The following is a 27,521-nucleotide window of genomic DNA, read 5'->3' on the forward strand; positions in this document are numbered from 1 at the left end:
AGCAGGTGAAAGAGAGATTAACGCCTTTAACAGAAGACTGCACATACATGCTCGCCACAGTCTGTGATCCCCGTGTGAAAGGTAAACTCGCCCTCCAGTACAATTGTCTCTTTTTGGTGAAGGACCTGCTGTTAGCAAAAGTTTGTGAACAGGAGCGCCATAGGCAGAGACAGATTAGGCTTGAAGCAGAGGTGGAAACAGCGGGCACTTCAGAGAGTTGTGCTGCTAGCAAAAGCAGGAGCAGCACTGTGTCAGCGACAGATAGTACCTCCTCCTCCACTTCAGAATGCCCAAGGCATGTTGCCCATAAACATTCATCTGTTGTGCGACGGGCGAGAGAGAAAGCAGCTGACATGAGTGACTCTCAGTCCGCCCAAGCAAAGGAGACACCAGCACAGCTGTCAGTGACACGGTATATCTCAGAGCCGATAGAGAACATGCAGACAGATCCACTGGCATATTGGGCACACAAGTCCACTGTCTGGCCTCACCTAGCCAAGGTGGCTTAGCGATATCTGTCATGTCCACCAACCAGTGTGCCCAGTGAATGTGTCTTTTCAATGACAGGGGATATCATGAGCCCTCACTGCTCAAGGATGGCACCAGATTTGATGGAAATGCTACTGTTTTTGAAAGTAAACCTGCCTTTGCTTGGGTTTCCAAATTTTCCCTGTGAATGGCAAGATGAATAAAAGCAATTGAAAGCCTTGCAGCAGCTCCAACTGCCTCCTATGCTCCAGATAATATAAGCACTGCAGCACATGTAAATGACCTGAAACGCTGTGCCTGACCATCCACTGTCAAGGCATACGTCCCTACAAGGGCCTGACCTCTAAAGCTGTGCCTGTTTGTCCATTGTCCAGGCCGTACTTCCCTACAAAGGCCTGACCTCAAAAGCTGTGCCTGACTGTCCACTGCACATTCTTACCTCTCCCTGACAGCTCACTGGTGGGACCTTGCTGAGGCAGGGGCAGCCAGCAGCTCTATTACTGAACAAGTATCTGGGTGGAGGTGGGCTTTACTGCACACCCACCTGACGGACCAGGCCCATACCGCAGCCAATATTCTAGATAGATGCTGGAGGGCTGGCATCTACTTATGTCCATACGTGGGCTTGACCTCTGTCCTCAAATTCTGTGCCTGTCAGTCCAGGCCTTATGTTCCTACAAGGGTTTGACCTCGATTGCTGTGCCTGTCTGTCCAGACCTTATGTCCCTACATGGGCTTGACCTCTGTCCTCGACTGCTCTGCCTGCCCGTCCAGGCCTTATGTCCCTAGGTGTGCTGACCTCTGTCCTCGACTGCTGTGCCAGTCCATCCTGGGCTTGTGTCCCTACAAGGGTGTGACCTCGATTGCTTTGCCTGTCTGTCCAGGCCTTGTGTTCCTACAAGGGTTTGACTTAGATTTGTAAGCCCTCTGGGGATAGGGAAATACCTACAGTACCTGAGTGTAATCGACTATGAAGTGCTGGAAACGTTTGAAAATAGGAAGATAAATAGAAAAAAACCAAAACTGTTGTGCCTGTCCATCCAGGCCTTATGTCCCTTGGTGGGCTTGACCTCTGTCCTCGATTGCTGTGCCTGTCCGTCCAGGCCTTATGTCCAATCCGAATGGCTGAACCCTCGTTGCAAAGGGAAACCTCAGCCTCTGGCAGTTAAAACTAGTAATCCTTCACAGCATGGATTCTTAAATAAAACAAACAGTTTTCTTTACTTTCAGGGCAGAGAAGGGAACTTCCTCCGTCTTGCTTATGATGTCATGATCTATTTGCAAATGCTTAAATCCTAACAATTTGTTCCATTATACACTCTAGGGGCCAATCCATTCCAGGGAGCCCTTTCCTGCTCAAAGAAAGGGAACTCTCCCCGGTGTTGCAGCCTATCTCTTAGTACCTGTTGACCCATGTTCAGAATGAGAAAAGATGTACATGGTACTTAGACTGTGGCAAACACAGTGAGACCATGCTTTACAGTAAGACCCTTCTCCATGTCGCCACGCTTTGAAGGCTCGTGCTCCACTCCAGGGGCCAACCCATTCCAAGGAAGCCCTTTCCTGCTCTTAGGAAAGGGAAGTCTCCCTGGTGTTGCATCTCTTAGGACCTGTTGATCCATGTTCAACAGCTGTTCACATGCACCCTCATCCGCCTCAGCCTTGAAAACTCTTGATTGTATATTCAAGTTTCATATCACCAAAATACCAGGAAGAGTGCAGATGATAGCACATATCAAATCTTGATTCTTCTAAAGTATAATTCATGTGTATGTACTCTCTTCTATCTGTGTGATACCAAGCACACTTTATTAGTACTACTTCTTAGCTTTGGAATAGTAAAGTTCTTCAAAGCCTCTGTTTCCACTAACACAACAGCTGGGATTTGGGATTTTACTTCACTTGTTGAAGTCCTTTTTATTAGTGTTTTACCTCCGGTCGTTCCTTCCATTTTGAAATCAGCCTCTTTTTATGCCAAGCAGTACTCTTACTGCTTTCCAGCCTCCCTGTCTTTTGTCAAGGATATTCTCACACTACGGTTCATGGGGATCTCGGGTGCAGCCAGCCTGATTTTAAAAGACCAGCGAGAGCCCACTGGACCCCAATGGAAACCCCCCACTTTAGGGACGAACCCATTCTAGGGAGCCCTTTTCTGCACAAAGGAAAGGGAACTCTCCCTGGGTGTAGCCTGCTTGTATCTACCCTCTGACCCATGTTGAACTACTGTTCCATTTTGAAATCAGCCTCTTTCTATGCCAAGCAGTACTCTGACTGCTTTCCGGCGTACCTGTCTTTTGTCAAGGATATTGTCACACTAAAGTCCCTCGGGGTCCCCTGTGTAGCCTGCCTGTATCTACCCTCTGACCCATGTTGAATCGCTGTTCACATTCACCCTCCTCTGTCTCGGTCTTGAAAGCTCTCGTTTGTATATCAGCTACTTCCACTGGATTTTAAAAGACCAGCGAGAGTTCACTGGACGCCAATGGAAACTCCCCACTCTAGTGACAAACCCATTCTAGGGAGCCCTTTCCTGCTCATAGGAAAGGGAACTCTCCCCGGGGCTCTTGTTTGAATATTTGCTACTACCACCAAAATCGGCACCCGCAGATGCTCCACTCCACCCAGCATAGTTCATCATGTTTCAGGTCCTAGAACTCGTGTTACACTCTCTGGTCCCTGTTTCAAGACGGGTTGGGTGCACAGTATGCCCAGTTGACAGTCCCCCCACATGCTGAGCCTTGTCTTGTCTTGCCTCCTTGTCTTTCTCTTATCAAACCACAGCGACCTGACTACCTCTGCTTGCCTCCTTGTCTTTCTCTTATCAAACCACAGCGACCTGACTACCTCTGCTCTGCCAGCCTGTCTTGCCCCTATCAAATTTCTGCCACTCTGCCTTGCTGCCAACCACCAGATGACTCACTCAACTCCTTGTGGTGTTCTTGCCACTATCATGGTTCCTCAGTGTGTTGGTGCTAGTCTTTCTGCTTGCTATGTTCCCCCTTCATTGTGCTGTAGGATGTCAGTGCCACATCTTGTCACTTTGCCTGTCGTGCTGCCTTCGAGGGTTCATGCATCTGTTATCGGTGCTCTCTTTTGAAGCTGTGGTGTGTTTTTGACACTCTCGCTGCTGCTTTGTGCCTCTGTTACAGCACTCTTGCCACTTCTGGTACCCCTTTGCACCTTTACAGTACCTTAGGCTATTCATGCCACTTTGCCACAGTCTGAGTACCTTGGAGCTCTTTTGTTGTTCTGATGATTGCTCCCTAGAAGTTTCATCAAAATTGATAATAAAACCCCAGTTCTTCAGCCAAAAATAGGCTGGCAATCCTTCCCCCATTGACTTTAATGGGAACCGGAAAACGAATTCACGTATCGACGTATCGGGGCGCCATACGTCCGAATGTAATGGAAATGACCCCCGACGAATACGTATCCCGAATGCAACGAATACTTTCTGGCTGCACATCCCTAATATCCAGTAGTTTCTGGCTTGTAAATTTTTGTGCACAACTTGTCCAATTCTTTCTTTGCCAGGGTCTTTTGAGATTTGTCTAGGGAGGTACACGCACAGTCATGGATTATTCTCTGTGGTTCTGACTTTCGTTTTGCCAATGTTTAATGCTCCGCTCTCATCATCATCCACTTTACCTGCCTTACACTCCAGAATCTTTTTCATATATTCAATTTTCCTAGCATGTAGACAGATCGACTCAGGACCAGTGGGTTATGCTCCACTGCCAGCAGATGGAACGGAGCAAGCTGACATCACAGTATATATACTCCTGCAGTGACCTCAGCCTGCCAATATTTTCCATCTCCAACAGATGTTGGACATGCATCTCCCTATGGGGATTGCTTCAGATTTTGGAAGGAGAATTTAAAATTAAGAAAGAAAAGCCCCGCTCTCTTGCGATGATACCAGATGGTCCCTCCCCCAGCTGACAATTCCTGAGGTGATTTCTGTGGATCCTCAGATGTGTGCCTTCATCTGGTAGCTGGGTTTCCTGGCATGGACTTAGCTGATTGTACAGTTTAAAGGAAGCGGGTGCAGGAGGCCGAATGTGGCGGTGAAGGCAGATGCCCTCTCCCCCCCACAGCTGGAGCCGTCTCTGTATTCAGCTGATAAGGGCTAAGCTCAGGTAAGGTTTAAAAAAAAAAAAAAAAAAGAGAATTTTTACTTTAAGAAACAGACATAGGGGTTTGTAGGACTTCCTTCTATCTCTGTGCTTGGCACGCCATTCCACGTTCATTCCCAGTCCTGTGGAGGTTAGGGGAACTGGGCAGCTTGACGGGTTGAATGACCCCGGTGGGCTAGGTCCTACAGTTAGACCTTTTGCTTGCATGCTGCATGGTAGGCCGCGATGGTGTTTTCACACGCTTTGTGCGAGCTTTACTGCCCTCTACAGTATGGTGGTGTGCACAGTGCACGCAGTTGTGGGCGCGCTTTTTATGCGTGCAAAGTTTTAAGCATGGTGGTGTGTTCAGCCTTTCCTCCATGGCCCTTGTTGGACAGGATGGTTCGAAAGATCGAAGGCCACAGGGGCTGGTACTTCTGATTGCACCGGATTGTCCCAGGCAACCATGGTATGCTGATCTGTGAAGACTCCTGGTGGAGGCCCCCCCTTTTTCTTCTGCTGCATAAGGATCTTTTGCAGCAGGTACCGGTTCTTCACGAGAATCCGATTTGGTTCTGTCTTATGGTTTGGCCCTTGAAAGGGCTTGCCTGTTGAAGCATGGATATTCTTCTGCGATGATTGCCACTTTGCTCCATGCTTGAAAGTTCTCCACTTCCTTAGCCTATGTACAAATGGGGAGAGTGTGGCCTGGTGTGTGGAGCGCGGTGTTCTTGCTCAGTTAAGATCTACTCATTGTGGACTTTTTGCGGGATGGGTTGAATAAAGGATTGGCCCTTAATTCTTTGAAGGTACAGGTTGCAGCTCTTGCCTGTTTCAGAGGCCTGTTGGATGGGGTTTCCTTATTGTATCATCCTGATGTGGCCCGTTTTTTGAAGGAAGTGAAGCATTCTCTGCCTCACTTGAGGTTACCGGTTCCATTGTGAGTCTTATTTGGTACTATATTTCTTGGTGGGCTCTACATTCTGACCGCCGCATAGGAGCGAAGAGAGAGAGAGAGAAAAGCCAAAAAGGCTTACCACTACTGAGTGGGTGCAGGAAGGCAGTGAAGCCCTATAGGCAGTGTTGTACCAAGGGAGAGGGCCTTTATTTGCCAGAGGAATTGGTAACCCATGGCTGCCGGGGGATCCCATCCTGCCCAGTGGCCAAACTGGAGATGGTCTATGGCTGCCGGCAATGTTCCCTTTAAGCTGCGTGCCTGCATGCCGTGCACATCTTTTCCTGTGGCCGTACACAGCTTTCTTCCCCCTTCCCCCATGCAATAAGAGCAGCAGGACTGCAGTGGAGCTCATCCCACCATGGTCGTCGAGGCAGAGAAGAGGCCCTGGCCTCCAGGGGATCCCATCCTGCCCAGCAGTCCAACTGGAGGAGGCCATGGCCGCAAGGTGAATCCATTCTTCCTGGCGACCAAACCCAAATACGTGTGTAAGCATGTGTGCTGAGAGGAAGCATATGTATGATTGTGTATGTGTAAACATGTGTGCGTTTACATTTACATATATTAAAGTGTGAATTGTCTAACACTAACAATAGGTCTAGGTGATGTACAAAGTAATACACATAAAATTTAATAATAAAACATGATAAAAAGGAAATTAAAATAAATTAAAATACAAAAGTAAAATGTACAATAAAACAAATTAACAATATGCAATCATACTAAATTAAAATAACTAAATAAAATTAAAAAAACTTAGTAATCTAATTTAAACAAAAAGGTATTTTAAAGTCCACTAACATTTTTTTACCAAGTCACACTGACTAAGTTCAATTGGGAAAGAGTTCCAGAGGACTGGACCTGCAGCTGAAAAAGAGCATTCCCGGGTAATATGTAAACATGCGACTCTAGGGGACAGAACATCTAGTAAGCCCTGCTGAGAGGTGCGTAAATTTCTTGATGGTTAGTAAAATTTTAAGATGGCATTGGCCCGTGGACAAGACTGATCATTGATTAACTTGAAAATAGTCATGCCAATTTTATATTTGATTCTTTCCCCAATTGAGAGCCAGTGTAACTCGAGTAATATGATCAAATCACTTCAAACCAGCAAGTAAGCACACCAAGGAAATTAGCAGTAGCTGTAATGGTCGAAGTGTTGAGTATGGAAGGCCAATGTAAAGACTGTTACAGTAATGCATGATTGGAAATGTTGAGGCTTGCAAAACAGTGTGGAATTCTGAAGTATGTAAGAGTTTCTTTAGGCCAGAAGAGCATGTAATCTAAAGAAGCCTGGTCTAATAACTTGTTTGTCTTGAGGATGAAATGAAAGAGTACTGTCAAACAATACACCAAGGCTTTTAACTTGACTCTTAATTTGAATTATTTAGCAAAGGTAGATTATGGACTGAGAATGGCGAGAAATTCTGTCTTGGACATACATATTCAATAAAAGTTTAACTGGATTCTAACGGCAGAAAAACATGTTGAAGTATTCAAGGGTTTCATTCCAGGAGGAGTACATGTGGAGGACAAATTGTATGTTATCAACATATATTTTGTAGCAGTCTAATAGATTAGAAAGAAGTTTGCAGATAGGAGCTAAGTAAATATTAAACAAAAGAGAAGAAAGGGCAGACCCCTGAGGGACACCAGTTTTTATGTGAGAAACATAAACAGGCTGATAGAGTAAGAGTGCAGGAAAACGGGCGCTCAGTGTTGAGCACCCACTCTCCTAATGCATGTCCAGCCACCTCTCCTGGGCATGCAGTCCTGTATTTAAATGAGGGGTCATGCTAAAGAGGAGGCGATAGGGACAATAGCACATCCCTAGTGCCTCCTTAGCAGTGGAAATCCAGAAGACTTGGCTATCAGCGGGTCAGGAAACCAGCGCTGAATTTTATGAGCACCGGTTTACCGAACCCGCTGACAGCCATAGGTTAGGAAAACAGATGCCGGTAAAATTGAGTGACTGCTTTCCTAACCTGATCAGCCAGCACATTAAAAAAAAAAAGTTTAATTAATTACTTTTTTACATTTTTGGTTCCTCTGACTTAATATTGCTAGGATATTATTTCTTTTATTTATTTATTTAACATTTTTTGTATACTGTCGCTCAGAGTCCATTGAAATGGTTCACAGCAAATAAATAAATACAATAAAGAATTAAAATATAATAAAAGCCTAGAGCTAACCTACATTACTAAAATACATTGTAAAACCTAAGGCTAGCATACATTACATCCATAACATAAAATCATTAACATAACATTATTCCCCTACTTTAAAACTCCTAAAAGCTAGATTCCTTCAGGTCTTACAACCCCCTGGATTCTCCTTCAAAATATAAATATGTCTAAAATTACTACCAGCATCTCCTAATAAAATATCTCCTTTCTCTAATGTCAAATTGACATACTTCAGGCTCACCATAGAGATACTACTCTAGTCTATTTGTAGTAACAGAAAACGTATATTGGACTAACCCGGATAAGCTAAGTTAAAAAACCAAGTCTTGAGCTACTGTTTAAACTTTTTAAAATTTGATTCTAGTCTCAGGGATGCTGGGAGAGAATTCCAGATTCCTGGACCAGCCAGCGATAGCGCTCTTTCTCTCACCTGATTAAGATGTGCTGACTGAACAGCTGGCAGAGTCAGCAACCCCTTATTTGCTGACCGCAAATTCCTGTGGAACATGTAGTTTTATGGCTGCATTCAGCCAATCTACCTGATCAGAGAAAATTAATTTGTGCAGAATATATATAGCTTTAAATTTAATTCGAAACTCAATCAGCAGCCAGTGTAGTTTGTTTAATGTGGGCGTAATATGTTCGTTTTTCCTCAACCCTGTCAATACTCTGGCCGCCGCATTCTGCAATATCTGCAATAGATGAATTGCAGATGCTGGCAGACCCAGCAAAAGGGAGTTGCAATAATCTAAACTCCCAAATATGAGAGCTTGTAACACGGTGCAGAAATCATTAGTTTCTAATAATGGCCTGAGCCTTCTTAGCATTAATAGTTTTGCGAAGCGTTCTCTCACTTTTGCTAAACTATGTTTTTTAAAAGTAAATTCTGGATCAATTATAAAACCTAGATCCCTAATCGAATCTGCAAATTTTAGAGTAATGTTATCATGGACCAGTATCTGATTTATATTTCTAGGGGAAGTCTTTCTCTCCAGTAAGATAATCTCAGTCTTTTCAACACTGAGTACGAGTCTCAACTGGTCCAACACCTGTTTAATCACCTTCAAGTATATTGATAGCAATTTACAAGTGTCCTCTACTGATTTTTCAGTTGGTAATAAAATTTGAATGTCGTCTGCATACAAAAATACTTCAGTCCAAGACCTGAAAGTAGCCGACAAAATGGCAACATGTATATGTTAAACAAAGGGGGTGATAATGCCGAACCCTGTGGGACACCTGTAGTCAACTCTATTTAGTGAAGCATGAATTGTTCACTTGTACTTGGAAAAATCGATTTGACAGAAAAGATTCGAACCATTTTAATACAGTTCCTGCTATTCCTATTTCCGTTAATCTTGTAATTAAAAATTGATGGTTAACGGTGTCGAAAGCTGCCGACAGATCCAACAAGATTAGTAAGTAAGCTTTTCCATGATATTAAGTCGGAGGGAGTACAGAAAAGTAGTATTTTCTAGAGATGTGAATCGTGTCCTCGATCGTCTTAACGATCGATTTCGGCTGGGAGGGGGAGGGAATCGTATTGTTGCCGTTTGGGGGGGGTAAAATATCGTGATAAATCGTTAAAATCGTTAAAACCCGCTAAAATCGTTAAAACCCGCTAAAACCCACCCCCGACCCTTTAAATTAAATCCCCCACCCTCCCGAACCCCCCCCCCAAATAACTTAAATTACCTGGTGGTCCAGCGGCGGTCCGGAACGGCAGCGGTCCGGAACGGGCTCCTGCTATTGAATCTTGTTGTCTTCAGCCGGCGCCATTTTCCAAAATGGCGCCGAAAAATGGCGGCGGCCATAGACCAACAGGATTCGACGGCAGGAAGTCCTTCCGGACCCCCGCTGGACTTTTGGCAAGTCTTGTGGGGGTCAGGAGGCCCCTCCCAAGCTGGCCAAAAGTTCCTGGAGGTCCAGCGGGGGTCAGGGAGCGATTTCCCGCCGCGAATCGTTTTCCGTACGGAAAATGGCGCCGGCAGGAGATCGACTGCAGGAGGTCGTTCAGCGAGGCGCCAGAACCCTTGCTGAACGACCTCCTGCAGTCGATCTCCTGCCGGCGCCATTTTCCGTACGGAAAACGATTCGCGGCGGGAAATCGCTCCCTGACCCCCGCTGGACCTCCAGGAACTTTTGGCCAGCTTGGGGGGGGCCTCCTGACCCCCACAAGACTTGCCAAAAGTCCAGCGGGGGTCCGGAAGGACCTCCTGCCATCGAATCCTGTTGGTCTATGGCCGCCGCCATTTTTCGGCGCCATTTTGGAAAATGGCGCCGGCTGAAGACAACAAGATTCAATAGCAGGAGCCCGTTCCGGACCGCTGCCGTTCCGGATCGCCGCTGGACCACCAGGTAATTTAAGTTATTTGGGGGGGGTTCGGGAGGGTGGGGGATTTAATTTAAAGGGTCGGGGGTGGGTTTTAGCGGGTTTTCGTGTGCCGGCTCACGATTCTAACGATTTATAACGATAAATCGTTAGAATCTCTATTGTATTGTGTTTCATAACGGTTTAAGACGATATTAAAATTATCGGACGATAATTTTAATCGTCGTAAAACGATTCACATCCCTAGTATTTTCTGCTTTTCTGTACACTTTTTTGGGCTGGCCACACTTTTTTTTTTTCAGTATCCCAGATGCATAACTAAAAGCCTCATCAACATGCATTTGCATGTGTTGAGCACTATTACTTTCCGGGAAGGGGGGGGGGGGTTGGATGTGCGCTTTCAATGCACTAAACCCCTTACTGTATAAGGGGCAGTGAATGTGTGTCGAAAACGTTCGTCCAACCGTGGGTAACACAGTGTGCTCAGCTGAGTGCAGTTTACAGATTTGTCCTGAAAGAGAGGAGTCCATGTATCTGTGCATTCTGAGAGAGAGGGAGCTTGTGTATGTGTTTGAGAGGAAACATGTATATGTGTGCTTAACAGAGAATGAGCCAGTGCAAGTGTGTGCAAGAGTGAGAGGGAGGGAGCCTGTGTGCATATTTGTGAGCATGTGTGTTTTGCAAGAGCATTTTGTATAACTGTGTGAGCATGAGAATGAACGTTTGTATGAGAGGAGGAGGAAGTTTGCGCACCTCCCTTCTCTTCTCATTAATCCACAACAATGTCAGAGTGACTGGAAGTCAAAAGTTCCCAGGTATGGAGAGTAATTTATTTATTCTGTTCTTATTGATTTTAATTAATTGGGGGATGTTTGATCTGTATGATATTTTGAAATATTTTATTGATGTTGGAAAATTAAAAAAAAAAATGACTTTAGTTACTGGGTTTTCTGTTCATTAGCTTTTTTAAAATATTGTTAGTATGGCTTTACTATTATAACTTATACTAAATTTTTCTTGATTTTATTGTTTTCTGAAGAATGGTGGTTTCTGGTTTTCCATTGGTGTACTACATACAGATTATGGCTTGTTGTGGTTTCTAATTTGGTTTTTGTCTGCATTTTTCCATTTATACATTATAGACACTTTATTTTGTAGCTGGTGAGGCTTTGCCTTTGTTCTACATGTGAGACTGAGGTTAAGTATTCTGCTTATGTGAGGGGGTGCTCTACCGACATCGACCGGGATGGCTGCTTAATTTTAGTGCTCCTCTCCCCTGCACTTCAAACCTTCAAAATACAACTTCAACTCCTTTTTCTGATGGCTACAAAGCGGAAACTGCAGATTTAAAGCAGTTTTCCTTTAGTAAAACTGCCGCAACTCTCCCGGAAGAAAATGATAAGGCGGCGAGGCAGGCCATGGAAAGCGCAGATGGAGGAGACGCAGAGGCAGCAATCAGCTCACCCGATTTACCCACCCGATAGGAGCTATGAGGATGGTTCTTAAAATTGCAGGCAGATATGAAGCAGCATAAACTGGATTTGCTTGCTTCTATATCTGAACTCTGGGAAGATCTAGGAGCCCTGGGGTCGAGAGTTGATGAGTTAGACTCGCGAGTGGAGAGTCACAGTGCTGTTCTTACAAAAATGGCATCGCAGCAGAAAGCTGTGCAGGCTGAATTTGACTTTCTTGCTGACAAGCTGGAAGATTTAGAAAACTGGTCTCGTCGATGCAATATGAGAATACGGGGAGTATCAGAGTCTGCTGAATACACGTATGCCCATGTAGTAGCGCAAAAGATCTGCGCCTTTATTCGCGGTGCGCAAGCAAATGGAACTTCTGGTGATGGCTCCCTTGTTTCTTCCATCAAAATAGAGCAAGCTCATTGAGCTTTGGGCCCCCGCCTAGAAAATCGCTCCATCTTTTGTCTTAACAGTTTTACACAGAAATCACAAATTTATGCAGAGGCAAGAAATAGGAGAAAGTGACAGTGGGAGGGATATTCGCTATCCATCTTCAACGATTTGGCTCCCTCGACTCTCTGCAAGTGATATGACCTTCAGGAGGTGACCACCTCCTTGAGGGCTGCAGGCATCCGGTATTGCTGGACTTTCCCTGTCAGCTTGCAGTTTATGTATCAAGGGACTTCTCATTGGGTTAAAACCATTGCGGAAGCGGCGGAGTCTTTTCAAAAAGCTGGTTTACCCATTACTTTCAATATACCCAAGATGGTGGTGTCTGCTTCGAAACCAGATCTACAAGCGCGCTGGCACCGTGCAGGAAAGGGGGCAGACGACTACACCGGCAGTCAGACCAGGGCTGAGGAAATTTGGTGATACCCTATTGCCGTTTGCAAATTGCTCAGCTGTACATTTTCTTTGGTAAACAGGTTATGGCCTCAGTGACACTGCTGAATCAACTCGGTTGTACATCATTATTATTGTTACAGTTTGTGTACATATGCTGCTTTACTTTGATCTCTTAGTGAAGGTTAACTAATTAATTATTTCTTATTTCTTGGTAGTGCAGGGGTGTGTATTTGGGAGCACTCCTGGTTTGATGTTTCTGTCCCCTCAGGTTGGTGGGATTCACTGGAATGGTGGGGCGAATCAAATGGGGGGTTTAGGGTTTTTTTTAAGGGTAAACGTCATCTGTCTTGTCTCATCTCCCAAAAGAAATGGTATGGTGTTTTTTTATTATTTGCTTTCTATTAGCTCTCCAACTACTTAATCCTTTGCATAAGTTTATTGTATCATGGCATCTAAGATAATTTCTTTAAAGATAAAGGACCTCAATACCCATCGGAAGAGGTATTTGTTATCTCAAGAGTTTAAATATCATAAAGCTGCATAGCTGTCCTTCAGGAAACACACCTCCGGAAGAGGCATGAACACTTGCTAAATCTCCCTGATTACCCGCACACAATTCTTGCTGCAAGTTCTAAAAATGCTAAGTATGCAGGGGTTGGGTAGATTGCTTTCTGCTCAATTTGTTTCTGAAATATTACTTTAAATAGCGGATCCCCTAGGACGTTATTGCTTAGTTATATTTCGGGTGGGGATTGAAATATTCACCATAGTTAGCATTTATGCTCCCAATACAGCCCAGAGAATCTTTCTTTTGTTCTCTGAACATAAGAACATAAATTGTCATACTGGGTTAGACCCCAAGGTCCATCAAGCTCAGCATCCTGTTTCCAACAGTGGGCACTCCAGGCTACAAGTACCCAAAAACTAAATATATCCCACGCTACTGATGCTCGTAATAGCAGTGGCTATTTTCCAAGTCAACTTGATTAATAGCAGGTAATGGACTTCTCCAAGAACTTATCCAAACCTTTTTTAAACCCAGCTACACTAACCACACTAACCACATCCTCTGGTAACAAATTCCAGAGTTTAATTGTGTGTTGAGTGAAAAAGAATTTTCTCCAATTAGTTTTAAATGTGCTACATGCTAATTTTATGGAGTGCCCCCAGTCCGAAAGAGTAAATAACTGATTCACATTTATCTTTTCTGGACCTTTCTTGATTTTAAAGACCTCTATCATATCCCCCCTCAGCCATCTCTTCTCCAAGCTGAACAGCCCTAACCTCTTTAGTCTTTCCTCATAGGGGAGCAGTTCGATCCCCTTTATCATTTTGGTCACCCCAGACACCTCACCTCAAAGGGGGACCACCAGAACACTGTGATAGAGCTGTCTGTGGCTGTCACTTCAGTCTCTCTCTTGGTGGAAAGAGGGATCCAGAAATTATGCTAATTTTTGCAGCACACAAACTCCTGGGGACAGTTCAACTACATATGGCTGCCCTAAAACTCAGCCCAGGATGGCAATGTTAAGGAGGACTCTGTCTCCAAAACCCACTGATAGAATCTCATCTAAATCTCCATGCTGAGAGAGGCAAGTATGAGGGTGTGCAACCATAGAGGAGGAGGAGGGCCTGAGTGTTTCCTAGAGGCAGTGAGGGTAGAGGAAGGAAAAGATTCCCACATGCTTGGTCAGAATATTTAATTGTTATTTCTCTTGCTATGTTTCAACCTAATCCTGAGCTACAGAAGAACATAATGCTGTGACTGCTCAGTTTGCCTGGGTGGGGAGCATGGAGGGAGTGAGAGGTGTATGGTGTCATCTGCATCTCCATTTCACTATGGGGTATTTGTCTCTCTCCTTCCATAAAGATGGTGTGGTGTCTCACTCTCTTTGGGTATGGGGTGTATTTCTTTGGGCCTATCTGCCTGTGCCACTTGTTCAGAGCCATGTAATAAGGTAAAGCACAGTTTTTCCCTCAGTTGCACATGCATTTTTTTTTATGCATAAACATTACTCTAGATATAGCAAGGAGTTCTGCACATAAAAACTGTTCATCCTGCTTAGTGCCCTCGTATGGAAATGTCATGCAAATGAAGGCATTCACTATTTTTCCCCAATGCAAATAAACTGGATAAACTATTAGTGGATAAATCAGAGGGCACCCTTCTGCTAGGTGGGGATTTTAATCTTACTAGCAATTTTAAACTTGATAATTCTCATTTGACATCCTCCCCTTCCTCACACAAGGGATCCAGACAGCAGGTAGCCTCTTTAATATCTTACTGGGGGTTAGTGGATGTTTGGAGGCAATGTTATCCCACTTCCAGAGTGTATACTTATTTTTCTTCTTCTCACAATTCTTACTCCCGTACTGACTATTTTCTCTATGATATCAATCTACAAAAACATGTGGTGGGGGTAGGAATTCGATATATTACATGGTCAGACTTTGCCCCTATATGTCTGGAAGTTAAATTTGCTGATGCCGATAAGGGTATGAGATTCTTGCATCTAAATGAGAGCCTTCTTTTAGATAACTTTTTTTCTGAAACTTTTTGGGGGATCCATCTCCAAGCCTATTTTGAAATTAATTTGCCCACCCTCACCTCCCCGGGTGTAGTCTGGGAATGTTTGAAAGCGGTGGCCAGGGGTATGCTCATATCCTGAGTGACTTTTTGCAAGAAAGAAAGAGAGAATTCCCTCTTAGTGTTAATTGATAGAATCTCTTACTTCTCCTGATTACATATGTAAACACAATCTATAAAGGTATTCCAGAATCTTACTACTGCTAGAAATGTTCGAAAGGAGAGTATTCCTTCTGTGTTGCTCTCTATTGATGCTGAAAAGGCCTTTGACTTAGTTCATTGACCTTTTCTCTTTGCAACATTGAAGATAATGTTCTTTGGCCCGTTTTTCATACAGTGGATTGAGAAACCATGTGACCGACCAAAAGCAAGAATTAAGGTGAATGGAAGGGTATGGAGACAGTTTCCCTATCGGCAGAGGGACAAGACAAGATTGCACGCTCTCTCCTTTATTATTTGTGTTATTTTTGGAGCTTTTAACTAATGGGGTTCGCTCTTCTCCCCAGATTGGAGGGGTTCTGATGGGATCTTTGCACTTTATCTTTATTTGCTGATGACATCATGTTTACAGTGACAAATCCCAGTTCTTCCTTGAGGGATATTTTGGAGGAGCTGGAATCCTTTAGTTGGGTATCTGGCTTTGTCAATTTTGAAAAATCTGAGATTCTCAATATCAATTTGAATGCTAATGTGGTTGAGGCTCTCAAATTGCAGTTTCCTTTTCACTGTGCCACTCGTTCTCTGAGGTATCTGGGTGTCTGCATTAGTCCTCATGCGATAGACTTATTTTCTTTAAATTACCTCCCTTTATTATTATTATTTAATATATGTATATTAGTTTCATTAAATCTATGGTAACCCTCCGCTACCCTCCCCCCCCCCCCCACCTTCCATCCCCCTTTCCAACCCCTTACAATCCCTCATTCCTACCCCTTCCCTCGGGAATACCTTGTTACCCCAAAAAGCCAACTCTTATCAGTTCTTACCAGTTTTGACACGTTACTCCCCATGCTTAAGCTGTATCCAAGTTTTTCTCTCCCCCTGTTCTATGTAAGACAACTTTGTCACTGTTTTTGCAATGTAAACCGGAGTGATAATTAACTCTGTTATTTGAACTTCGGTATAGAAAAAGTTATAAATAAATAAATAAATATTACAAGCTGTGGAATCAGATTTGAGGAAATGGCAAAGGGATATTTTTTCATGGCTTGGCCATATTGCTATCGTTTTTTTTATATTTTTTTGCTACCCTCCCTGTTTTTCTCTCTATTGTGCATTTGCGATTTTGCCAAAAGAAGATCTTTGATTTTATATGGCACAAGAGTCCCCCTCGGGTGGCAAGGTTAACTCTTTTCCAACCTAAAGTGTGAGGTGGATTGGGGTGCCTAACCTTATTTGGTATTACGCTGCCTCTCAACTTCGCTCATTGATGCATATGAAGAGATATGTGCACAGCTGATTCTCTTGGAGCAGGCATTGTTGGAGGCAATGCCCTTATCCGCTCTCCCTTGGCAACCAAAATCTTCTTGGTGCCCTCTTCACTGCTTGTCCTTTGCCTTTCACTGCACCCTTAGAGTAAGGTCCCAATGGAAATGTAAACTGGTTGGGCTTGATACCTATTTTTCTTTCTCTCATCTCTTTCATAATGCTAATTTTCTGGCTGGGCTGCAATCCTCTACTTTTAAAAGTTGGGTTGCTTCTGGTGTTTCACATATTGACCATTGATTTTCTCATGGTTCCATACTCTTTCTTTCTTTCTTTTATTTATTTAGATTTATATCCTACTTTTTGTACTTTTTTCAGCACTTCAAAGTTGTTTTGCTGAGTTGCAGGAAATGTATCATATCATATGTCTGGCAACATTTTGGATTATGCCCAACTTAAGCATTTTTTAGACTTTATCAGTCATAGAGGACTTTTAAGTAAGAGTAAGTCCCTCTTTGAGAACTTTTGTGATCAAGCAGATTATATGCGAGGGCTGATCTCAAAGACTTATGATATTCTCAGTAGTCTGATGCCTGAGACATCGAAGCATATTAAAGCTCGGGATCAAGATTTTGGAGATCCTTTAAGTGTTGATGGATGGGATATAGTTTAAATTCATGCTAGGAAGTGCTCAGACTCAGCTTCCTTACAGGAGAACTGCTATAAACTCCTATATTATTGATATATTACTCCTGAAAAATTACATCGTATGTACAATGCTGTGCCTGATCTTTGTTGGAGGCAATGTGGTCATACTGGTACCTTTTTCCACCTATGGTATCAATGTGGGAAGGTTGTTACATTTTGGGATCAGATTTTTCACTGGGTATATCAGTCTCTTAGTTTATTGAAACTCAGTGATCTGTGATATGTCTTGCTGGGTATTCCCATGTCTGGTTTAAATAAATATGATAAGCATTTGTGTAAGCAAATTTAAATAGCAGCAAGAATGGAATTAGCCTTACATTGGAGGCAGCTTGAGTTACCTAATACTTTTCCACTGATCTGGGGGAGTGGGGTCAAGAGGGTGTCAGTTATAAAAGAGTGAGCAGGACTTTTTTTTTTTTCACAGGTCTGGGACACAAATTGAATGAATTGGGGTGGGGAGGAGGGGGGGGGGGCTGCATAGTAATTGCACATGGAAGCAAAAAATCTAGCTAGCAGCAGTCCTGTTCTTGTTGGTGGGTATATTTACTATATGACTGGCAGTGGTGGTGATATTAGCAATATTTCCATCAGTTGCTCTATATTTGACTATGGTCATATTTTGTGAATATAATGGTGGTAATATGCATGGCTTTTCATTTAATGATTATTTTTTAGATTATTTGTGATTATATTTTTATATTTTTTGTTTTTCTTCTGTACTCTTCCTTGGGTTCCTCTTCTTTTCTCTGCCAACTGAGTAGCTCACTGGAATTACTTCTTGATGCCATATAGAAGACTGAGGTCAAGTTTCTGGCTGGGGCTGCTTTAGTGTCAGCATTCAGAGCATCTTGGTGAAGAGACTCTCAGCCATTGCACATTTATTACACCTACTGGCCCCATATCATTATGCTTACTGACCAAGGACTGTCCCTGCAATGGCTGGCAAGGATGCAGGTTTATAAAATAAGGGAAAAATCCTTGGTAGATACAAATAGTCTCATGGGACTGCATCCTAATAGAAATCAGTATCAACTGAGCTGGAATTACAAAGAAGCAGGAGGAATCTGCTGGGCCATAGTTTAAAGAAAAAAAAAAAAGCCTGTCCCTTATTGTCTGTTGACCTAGACTTTTGTCTACGAGTAAATGCAGTTTCCTGGTAACTGGCTGATTAAATTTATCATTATAATTCTTTGTCAGACTTGACCCTGGAGGGAAGTATCAAAACAATGTCATGCTGACCTGGACAAACTAAGATTTGCAAGCTAAAATTGGTTTATAACTAAGCAGATAATTTAGCTTTAAGAAAATATACAGTGGGTTGCATCATCTCCCATTCCCTCTCAGCTCTTTCTTAATTACTTTTTAGGGGAGATGCCAACAATTGTGTGAACATAAGACGTGCCATAGTGGGCCAAATTAAAAGTACATATAATCCAGCATCCTGTCTTCAAAATGGCAAATCCAGGACACTTGGAAATACACGACAGATCCTAATGGGGAGATCCCTTCCTTTTTACTTCTAGAAGTAAGAAATGGAAATACCTGCATCTACATGACTAATAATTGTTAATGGACCTGGCCTCTAGAAACTTTTCCAAATCTTTTTAAAACCCAGCTGTGCTATTAACTTTGACATTCTCTAACAGAAAATTCCACATCTTAATTGTGCATTGACTGATACTTTCATGGTATGTACCCAGAAACCAATGTTTTTGGTTTTTATTTTTCTTGGGGATATGTCAGGGTTTATTATGATGAGAACAAATCAGGAGAAAATCAGAGGAAGAAAATTACTCATTTTTCTGGGTAAATAGTTTATTTTGGTGGACAGAAGCCAGGACAATAAACAAAATCATTAAGTGGATTGTTTTAATACAGATAATTTACTGTTATTTGCTATAGAACTGAAATAGACATATCTAAACATTTGTCATAATGCATTAATAAATCCTCAAAAGCTAACATTTTCCTTTGAATCAGTTTGCCTTTCAATAAAATCCTGAGCATATAAACATTTGCTTTGAACAAGTATGTCAAATAATTGTAATTGGCCACCATGGACAAGGTTTGGCAACATCCTTACAGATGTGATAGGGTTCCCAATTTTGAGTCCCTGCCTCCTTGATCTTAAGTTCTGCTAGGACAAGATATTGGGGATGTGATTGAGACTGAGCTCAACCTGTGCAAACAATGTGCCTAAAGAACACTAATATGCAAGGAACCTCAGTCTGCTTCTAGCTGCAGTAACTTTGTGGTTTAAAAAGATCAATTTCTGCATTGCAAAAAGTGTACTGCCTTGCAGATTGCCATCTGAAGAGTTAACAAGCCTGGAGAATAGTGATGGACACTTAGCAGAGTACATGACTTCATCTGACTTTGGGAGCCAATGGAAATCGAAGAGAGATGAAGTAGTAGCTGAAGGCACTACTCAACCAATCCAGAGGAAGGAAGAGAAAGTGTGCCTTTTTCCTTGTTTGAATTCTGAGGGGAGAAGAGAGTCCAGCACAGAGGCATGAGAGAGATGTAAACCTTTTTAGCAACCTGCAGAAAAGAGTTGGGAACTCAAGCTGTCTCTGAGAAGCAGGAGACTTGGAGCCAGGAGCGGCTCTAGGCAATCAGCTGCCTGAGGGAAGGGATGAGATAATCTCTCCCTTAAGGCTCGGGACAAGTCAAATCATCAAGAGGTGCAAGGGTTTCCCCTTAGAGTCTGACCCCTTTTGGTGATTTCAGATGCTGTGGAAGGGGAAAAGCAGCTCTCTCAGAGCTGGTGCAAAGGCATTAAGCACCCTAGGAGAACTTTTAACCTTGTATCTATGTCCCTCATCCTTCACCACACATAATTTAAAATTCTATATTTATAATGATCAAATTTACATGAAAAAGGACATTGAAAATATAGTCTTTTGAGGTAAAAATATCACAACCCTGCAAAAAAAAAATACTCAGAATGCATATGGTATTAGCCCTATAATAATGCATGTTGGGTGTGGGCTTAGCCCTCAGAAAGCCCAGAGTAAACTGAATTACTAATACAATATAGTAAACCTCCCATACTAGAAGGTGCACTAAGTGCCGGCCCTCAAAATAGTAAAACCCTAACTATGAAAAACCAAAACTGCAAATATTATACCACTACACCTCCTATTAGGAAAACAGAACAAGCCAGCCCGCTATAGATCCCTATGCAGAAACTATAAATTAGCAGAATACCTCACCTCTGTCACATATGCAAAACATAGACAGACCCTCACCAAGTATAAATAAATGAATTGGAAACCTTAGCAAGCCAGACTGTAAGCAAAGCAACAATGGGAAAAATAGAAATGTCATTCTTCAAAACAACAAAATCAAGGAATATAAAACATCAATCATAATAATAAAAGCATACTGCTAAAAAGAATATTTCAAAACAGCTGATGAATAGAATAGCCAATAATTAAAAGTTCATAAAAAGTATAAAATCTCCCAAATGCCAATAAAATATTTCAATAAATAGCAGGTATTAAATAACACCCAATAATTAAAACTAATAAGGTTAAAAAAAAATCCCTACTTTCCATATATGGGAACTTTTAATTTCCAATCACTTTAAGATTTTTGTAGGTTAGGGTGGGGGCAAGGAGGGTAAACTTTCTCCTCTTATATACATGCTCACACACATACGTTCATGCTCTCATACACACACAGTCACGCTCTCTGACAGACACATGCAGATACTCAGAGATGCACACAGACATATACACACAGTCTCTCTCAAGACACAAAGACAGATATACACACACATACATACACATTCTGCTTATGTGCTCACATATTGAGGGCACCTGGCTATAAGCCCTTCCACAGTCTGCAGCAGCCCCCTCCCTTTCCCGTTCCCACACCTTCTCAGCACTCACAGGAAACAACTGAAATCACAGTAATGAATGCAGCTTACTTAATGCCAATTGGCCACCCCTGTGATAGCAGAACAACTCACACATGCTTAATACAGACAGACCCACACCAAATATAAAATAGAAAAATCAAAAAGCATAACTAGGAACTTGCCAACAAAAACTGAACTGGAAACCACAACAAGTCCGACTGTATTCTGCAGTGCAACAGTGGGAAAACAGAAATATCGCTCCTCACAAAAATCAAGCAATAAAATCAAGAGATATAAAGCATTCATAATATTAAACCATACTAATGTAAAAATAAATGTCAAAACAGCTGAGGAATACAATATTCAAAAATTTAAAAAACCATAAAATCAAAATAGCAGACACCTGAAGTAACCAAAAATGAAAACTAATAAGGATTAAAAAATCTTCCACACTCCATACCTGCGATCTTGTTTTTGTTTGGGGGGAGAAGAGCTACACACACCAACACTTAACACTTTTCATTTAATCCCTCACATAGGGGCCGATGCAATACAGTTGGACGGGGGATAAATGGGCACTAATCCACCCCTATTTAACGCGCATCCGACATGGAGCGAATGAGAGAGCGCTCATCACATGCAAATGCATGTGAATGAGCCTATTACTCATTCACTCCGTATGCAGAAAGTTAAATGTGCGTCTCAGACGCACATTTATTGCTCAAATATTAATGCCTGCCTGGAGCAGGCGTTAATAGCTGAGCACATTGAAAAGAAGTACAGAAAAGCAGAAAAAAAACTGCTTTTCTGTACTTATTTTTTAAAGTTAAAAAAAAATAAAAATAACTCTGCAGACCGCCGAGTTATGAAGACTGACGCCGGTAAACCCGGCCTCGGTTTTCATAACCGGCCGTCTGCCAGTTATGAAAATGGCTGCCGATAAACTCGGCAGAGTTTACCGACATCGGTCTTTATAACTGTCAGCCGCAGCGGGTTGCATTAGGAAGGAGGTGCTAAGGTCGCGTAAGCGACCCTAGCACCTCCTTCCTAGCATGACCCCCTAATTTGCATATTGCATGGCACCCCCCCTTGCGGGCGCCATGCATGCATTAAAAATCGGGCGTTTGAAATGTCAGCGCTGGCTTTTAGCACACATTATTGCATCAGCGCCATAGTCTTACACATTATCCCAGGACAAGCAGGATGTTAGTCCTCACGTATGGGTGACATCACTGACGGAGCCCTATCACGGAAAACTTTGTCAATTTCTAGAAACTTTTGACTGGCATCCTGAGCCTACTGAGCATGCCCAGCATGCCATGATCCCTTGAGCCACAGGTGTCTCCCTTCAGTCTTCTTTTTTCCGCGCTGCTGTTAGCCTCGCGGGTAAGGAGCCCTGTGTGGTGAATATACACTACAAAAATAAATTCAAAATTTTCAGAAAAAGTTATCCCGCCGTAAGGGTCTCCCTCTTTTTCCTTGTTGGTGAGTGATTTCATTTTCCGGTCGATTCCATTATCGTTTAAACCTAATCAGAAGGTTGTTGACGGCTGTCTGGCCTTCGCTATGGCTACCGATTTTAAAAAGTGCCCGAATTGCTCTCGCACTATGTCCATAACAGACCCGCACATAGAGTGTGTACTCTGTCTCGGCGAGAGACATGTGTCGACATTCCTGAGATGCGCCGAAATGACGCCGAAGGGCAGGCGAGCACACATGGAAAAGATGGAACATCTTTTTCATCTTCAGCTGATGCCATCGACTTCAACTTCGACACAATCATCTCCGGCTGGATGGATTAGAAAGGTTGTCCTAAAAACTCGACATCGTCCGGATGAAGCAGGTGATCGGCCTTCACCAAACCCCTTCCCGGTCCTCGATAAAGTCTACATCCATTATCGAAAGGGTGTCGAGCATCGACAGAAGCACCGGCATCGGAGTCCTCAGGAGCCGGAATCAGCCCCGATAACCAGAGTTCCCTCGATAACCATCGAACCAACTCCTAGGAAACCTCGGAGAGAGGAGTCTCTACTGCCCTCTAGGCCTGCGACTCCTAGGCGATCCTCACCGATATTGGTGCCTGGAACCGTACCTCCACAGGGACCTGTGGAGATACCGGTTTCGCCTTCACTGCCTCCCCCATAGCTGCTCTGACTTCACCAGCTATAAGGGCAGAACTGGATGGTTATATCTGCCAGACAGTTCGAGACGCACTCCGAGACATGCTTTCGATGCCAGGACTGACACAGATTCCATCCTTGATTCCAGTTCCATCGCCGGTATCGATTCCAACCCCATCACCGGTGTCGATTCCGATACCTTCACCGAGTCCATCGCCGGCCCCGGCTCAAACCACCGAGACAGACACCCTCGCTGGCACCGATGCCTACACCAACGCCAGTGCCGGATATGTCCTTCTTAGCACCAATACTAGCGAAGTTGGACACTCTCATCGGTGCCATTCCAGTTCATCCACCCGATTCTCCGTCACCAAGATCGATAGGAGAAGAAATAACAAAAGATCTACTGATGCCTGAGCCTATACCAGGTCCATCGGGAATCTCTCATCCAAGACCTTCTTTCTCTCCATTGTTTCTATCGAGACCACTGGTGAAACCCTCGATGCATTCGATGCCAGCCTTCCCTCTTCCATCGACTCCTCCACATCCACATTCCTCGGACACCTGGGAGGATCAAGATACCGATTCTTCCCTCAGAGGAAATCCTCTCAGATCCTTCTCCTCCAGAGGAAAGAAGGAAGTCCCCTCCAGAGGACCTCTCTTTCTCTACTTTCATTAAAGAGATGGCTGACACTATCCCTTTCCAGCTAGTATCTGAAGAAGATACTAGACAGAAAACACTGGAGGTATTGCAATTTGTGGATCCACCTAAAGAAGTCCTGGCAATACCAGTTCATGAAGTTCTTGTGGAATTACAACACAGGTTATAAGAACATCCTTGTACCATACCACTTGTTAATAAATGGACTGATGCCACCTATCTGGTACAGCACATTCCTGGCTTTCAGAAGACACAACTCCCTCACCAATTGGTGGTAGTAGAGTCGGCTCAAAAGAGGTCTAAAAGGATTAAACCTCATTCATCAAATCCTCCTGGAAAAGAATACAGATTTTTGGATACCATTGGCAGGAAGATGTTACAAGGTTCAATGCTAGTGTCCAGAATTGCCTCCAACCAACTTTATATGATGCAATACCAGCGTAATCTGTGGAAACAATTCAGGAGTTATCAGAATCTCTTCCCCAACAATTCCAAGATTCCTTTAAGATCATTATTTATAAAGGCCTGGAAACTGGGAAACGAAGTTAGAGCAGCATATGATAGCTTTGAAACTTCATCCAGGATGGCTGCTACAGGCATTAGTGCTCGCAGATGGGCCTGGCTGAAGGCCTCAGACCTAAGATCAGAGGTACAAGAGAAGCTTGCTGTCCTGCCTTGTACAGGAGATAATCTCTTTGGAGACAAGGTACGTGAGGCAGTTTCACAACTGAAGGAACACTCGGAAAACCTACATCAACTTTCCTCCGTTCCACCAGAATCCCAGTCATCTACAACTACACTTCCAAGGAAGGATTCAAAAAGGCCATATTTCCTAGCGTGTAGCAGATGGACTCAAAACAAATGGGTATAGTGTGCTCGTGCTAGCAATTGGAGACGGATCTGACGTCAGCACGGGTACATATACCCCCACAGGAAGTGAAGCAATTCAGTAATTTCCGTCTCCAAAGCAGTTTGGAGCTACCCATGCTCGCTGAGCGTGTTTTCCAAATTCTATCGACTAAATTCTTAGAAGAAATCTACTGCAGACGAGCCCCGCACTCCTGTGGTGATACCAGGCGGTCACTCACCCAGTTGAGTTCCTGAGCTGACTTCCGTGGGTCCCTCGGAGGTAGGAGCCTCGGTCCGGTGGCCGGTTCGTGGCAGGGACCCAGCCCCCGAGTGAGAAGGGCTCGGGCGCGGCTTGGCCCCCGAGCGGTTCGGGCGCAGCCTAGAGGCAGCGGGTGCACTTCCTTAAGCGCAGTGGTGAAGGTATTCCCCTCTCCCCCCGCAGCCGGAGACCGCCCTGGTCGTAGCCGGGAAGCGCCGAAGACAAGGTAAGGCGTACATCTTTACTGGTCTCCGAGGAAGTGTGGACTAACTGGCCTGCCTACGAGGCCGCCCGCCTGGAAGGTCGCCATTTTTGCCTACCTACTTTTCTTTTCTAATTAAACGCTTTGGCTTGTTAAGCGCACGCGGATAGGCGCATGTTGTTAAGCGCACGCGATAGGCGCATGTTGTTAGCGCACGCGATAGGCGCATATTGTTAGCACTCGCTACTAGGATACGTGCACATAGGCTAAGACGCCCGTTATAGGCGCACATTTATAAGCCGCCCGCTATAGGCGCACATTTATAAGTCGCCCGTTCATAGGCGCACTGTTTATAAGCTGCCCGTCATAGGCGCACATTTATAAGACGCCCGTTCATAGGCGCACTGTTTATAAGCCGCCCGCTATAGGCGCACATTTATAAGATGCCCTCTATAGGCGCACATTTATAAGACGCCCGTTCATAGGCGCACTGTTTATCAGACGCCCGTTCTAGGCGCAGGCTGTTACACGCCCGTGTTAGGTGCATTTGAGGCAAATGGAGCATAAGAAGGCCTCTGCGTCCGCAGAGCTGGCACCCCCAGAATCAGGCATGAACGCTCTAAGCCTATGCTCAGCATGCAATCTTAGAGCCACACAGAGCGAGGAAGCAGACTCCCTATGTGCCCAATGTGAGGAAGCCATGGCAGTTCCGGGACAAGACCGGTCCCAGCCCAGCGGTTCCTTAGAGAACACTCAGGACTAGCAGGCCGCGGCGAGCAGCCAGGGAATCCGAGAGACCTGGTACCCCCTGCGGCCACATCTGGCTTCGCTTTCCTGGGTGGAATTATTTAAGGGGATTCACGCCTTTGTCCAGATGCAGTCTGCTCCTCGGATGGGTCTTTCCGTCCCGCTGATCTGGCCCCTGGACCCTCAAGACCTAGGCGCAGCCACTCACCACCCGACAGCCCCAATCATGGGGATTCGGATTAGTTCACAGGTAAGTGAGGAGCCCCCCCGAAGAGAATGAACTTCCCTCGGAGATAGAACCATATCGGACCATGAGACGCTTCTTTCGGAGAGAAGATCTGCCGGGCCTGGTCTCACAATGCTTATCGGAGCTGGCCATTCCGGGCCAGGACCCCTCAGGGGTCCTGTACAGAACCCTCTGCTAGAGGGCCTGCGCCAATCGGCTCACCACTTTCCCCTCCTACAAGCAGCATGGCAGCTAATCGAGCTGAAATGGAAGGCACTGGAGGCCTCATTCAAAGGGGGTCGGGCCTTGTCTGGCATGTACCCTCTAGATCCGACATCCAAGGAATTGCTGGCGTGCCCCAGGGTAGATGCCATAATTAATGCAATCGTGAAGCGCACCACCATTCCGGTGGAGGGGGGAGCGGCTCTCAAGGATGTGCATGACCGACGCATGGACACCATTCTGAAACAAGCCTTTGAGGTAGCAGCCATGACCCTTCGAATCGCGACTGCTGCACACCGTGGTGACGCGCTCCTGTTTATCACAGGCAAGAAACACCCCGGGAGAAGACATGGAATCGGCTCTCGCCTTTCTCACAGACGCAGCCTCCGACCTCGTCCGTACAGCAATCAAGGGAGTGTCCTCCTCATTGGCAGCCAGAAGACAGCTTTGGCTACGCAATTGGGCGGCTGACTCGTCCTCCAAAACTCGACTCACAAGAATGCCCTTTAAGGGTTCCCTACTGTTCGGCAGCGACCTTGAGAATTGGGCTACTAAATGGGGTGCCTCTCCGTTACCCCGTCTACCGGAAGACAGGTCAAGGTGGAGCCAGCGTCCTGTTTCCAGACCATCCAGAGGTAGAAACTCACAGCGCTTCAACCCTTACAGGTCTCGCTATCAAGCACCTTGTTCTCAAGCCAGGAATCAGCCCTTTCGGGCTAAGCACACCAAGAAGAGAACCAGCCCAGGCCTAAAGTTATCGGGCTACTCACCTCCCACCCTCCCCCCAACCACATGTATCTGTCCCCACTTCCCAGTCCAGCATCCCACAAAGCTGCCCAAAATATATCATATCTAATAACATAACATATCTAATACACAACCTTGTCCGGGTATGCAATGTCACTCCTAAGACTATGACACAGAGAGGTAGATTATAAAAACATACGTGTGCGCGTACTTTTGTTCGCGCCACTGGCGCAAACAAAAGCACACCAGATTTTATAAGATACGCGCGTAGTTTATAAAATCTGGGGTCGGCGCGCGCAAGGCTGCGCAAAATCGGCAGCCTGCGGGCGCCGAGCCGCGCAGCCTGCCTCCGTTCCCTCCGAGACCGCTCCGAAATCGGAGCGGCCTCGGAGGGAACTTTCCTTCCGTGTCCCTCCACCTTCCCCTCCCTTCCCCTATCTACCCCACCCCCCAGCCCTACCTAAATCCCCCCCCCCCCTTACCTTTGTGGGCAAGTTACGCCTGCTTGAAGCCG

General features: G+C 44.6%; 1 protein-coding gene across 4 annotated transcripts in view; it reads left to right on the forward strand.

Moving 5' to 3' along the window:
• The window catches only part of NBEA (neurobeachin), a 2,460,099-nt gene that overhangs the window by 344,742 nt on the left and 2,087,836 nt on the right, over positions 1 to 27,521 (forward strand). Inside the window, exon 1 of one of the 4 annotated variants that reach the window (XM_029602691.1) lies at positions 18,541 to 18,634. The exons of the other annotated variants lie outside the window; for them this stretch is intronic. The gene's annotated coding sequence lies outside the window, so the exon portion shown is untranslated. Of the gene's footprint in view, positions 1 to 18,540; positions 18,635 to 27,521 lie in introns of those variants that run through there. 4 annotated transcript variants of the gene reach the window in all.

This window comes from Rhinatrema bivittatum, chromosome 5, assembly GCF_901001135.1.
Source record: "Rhinatrema bivittatum chromosome 5, aRhiBiv1.1, whole genome shotgun sequence".
NCBI classification, from domain to species: Eukaryota; Metazoa; Chordata; class Amphibia; order Gymnophiona; family Rhinatrematidae; genus Rhinatrema; species Rhinatrema bivittatum.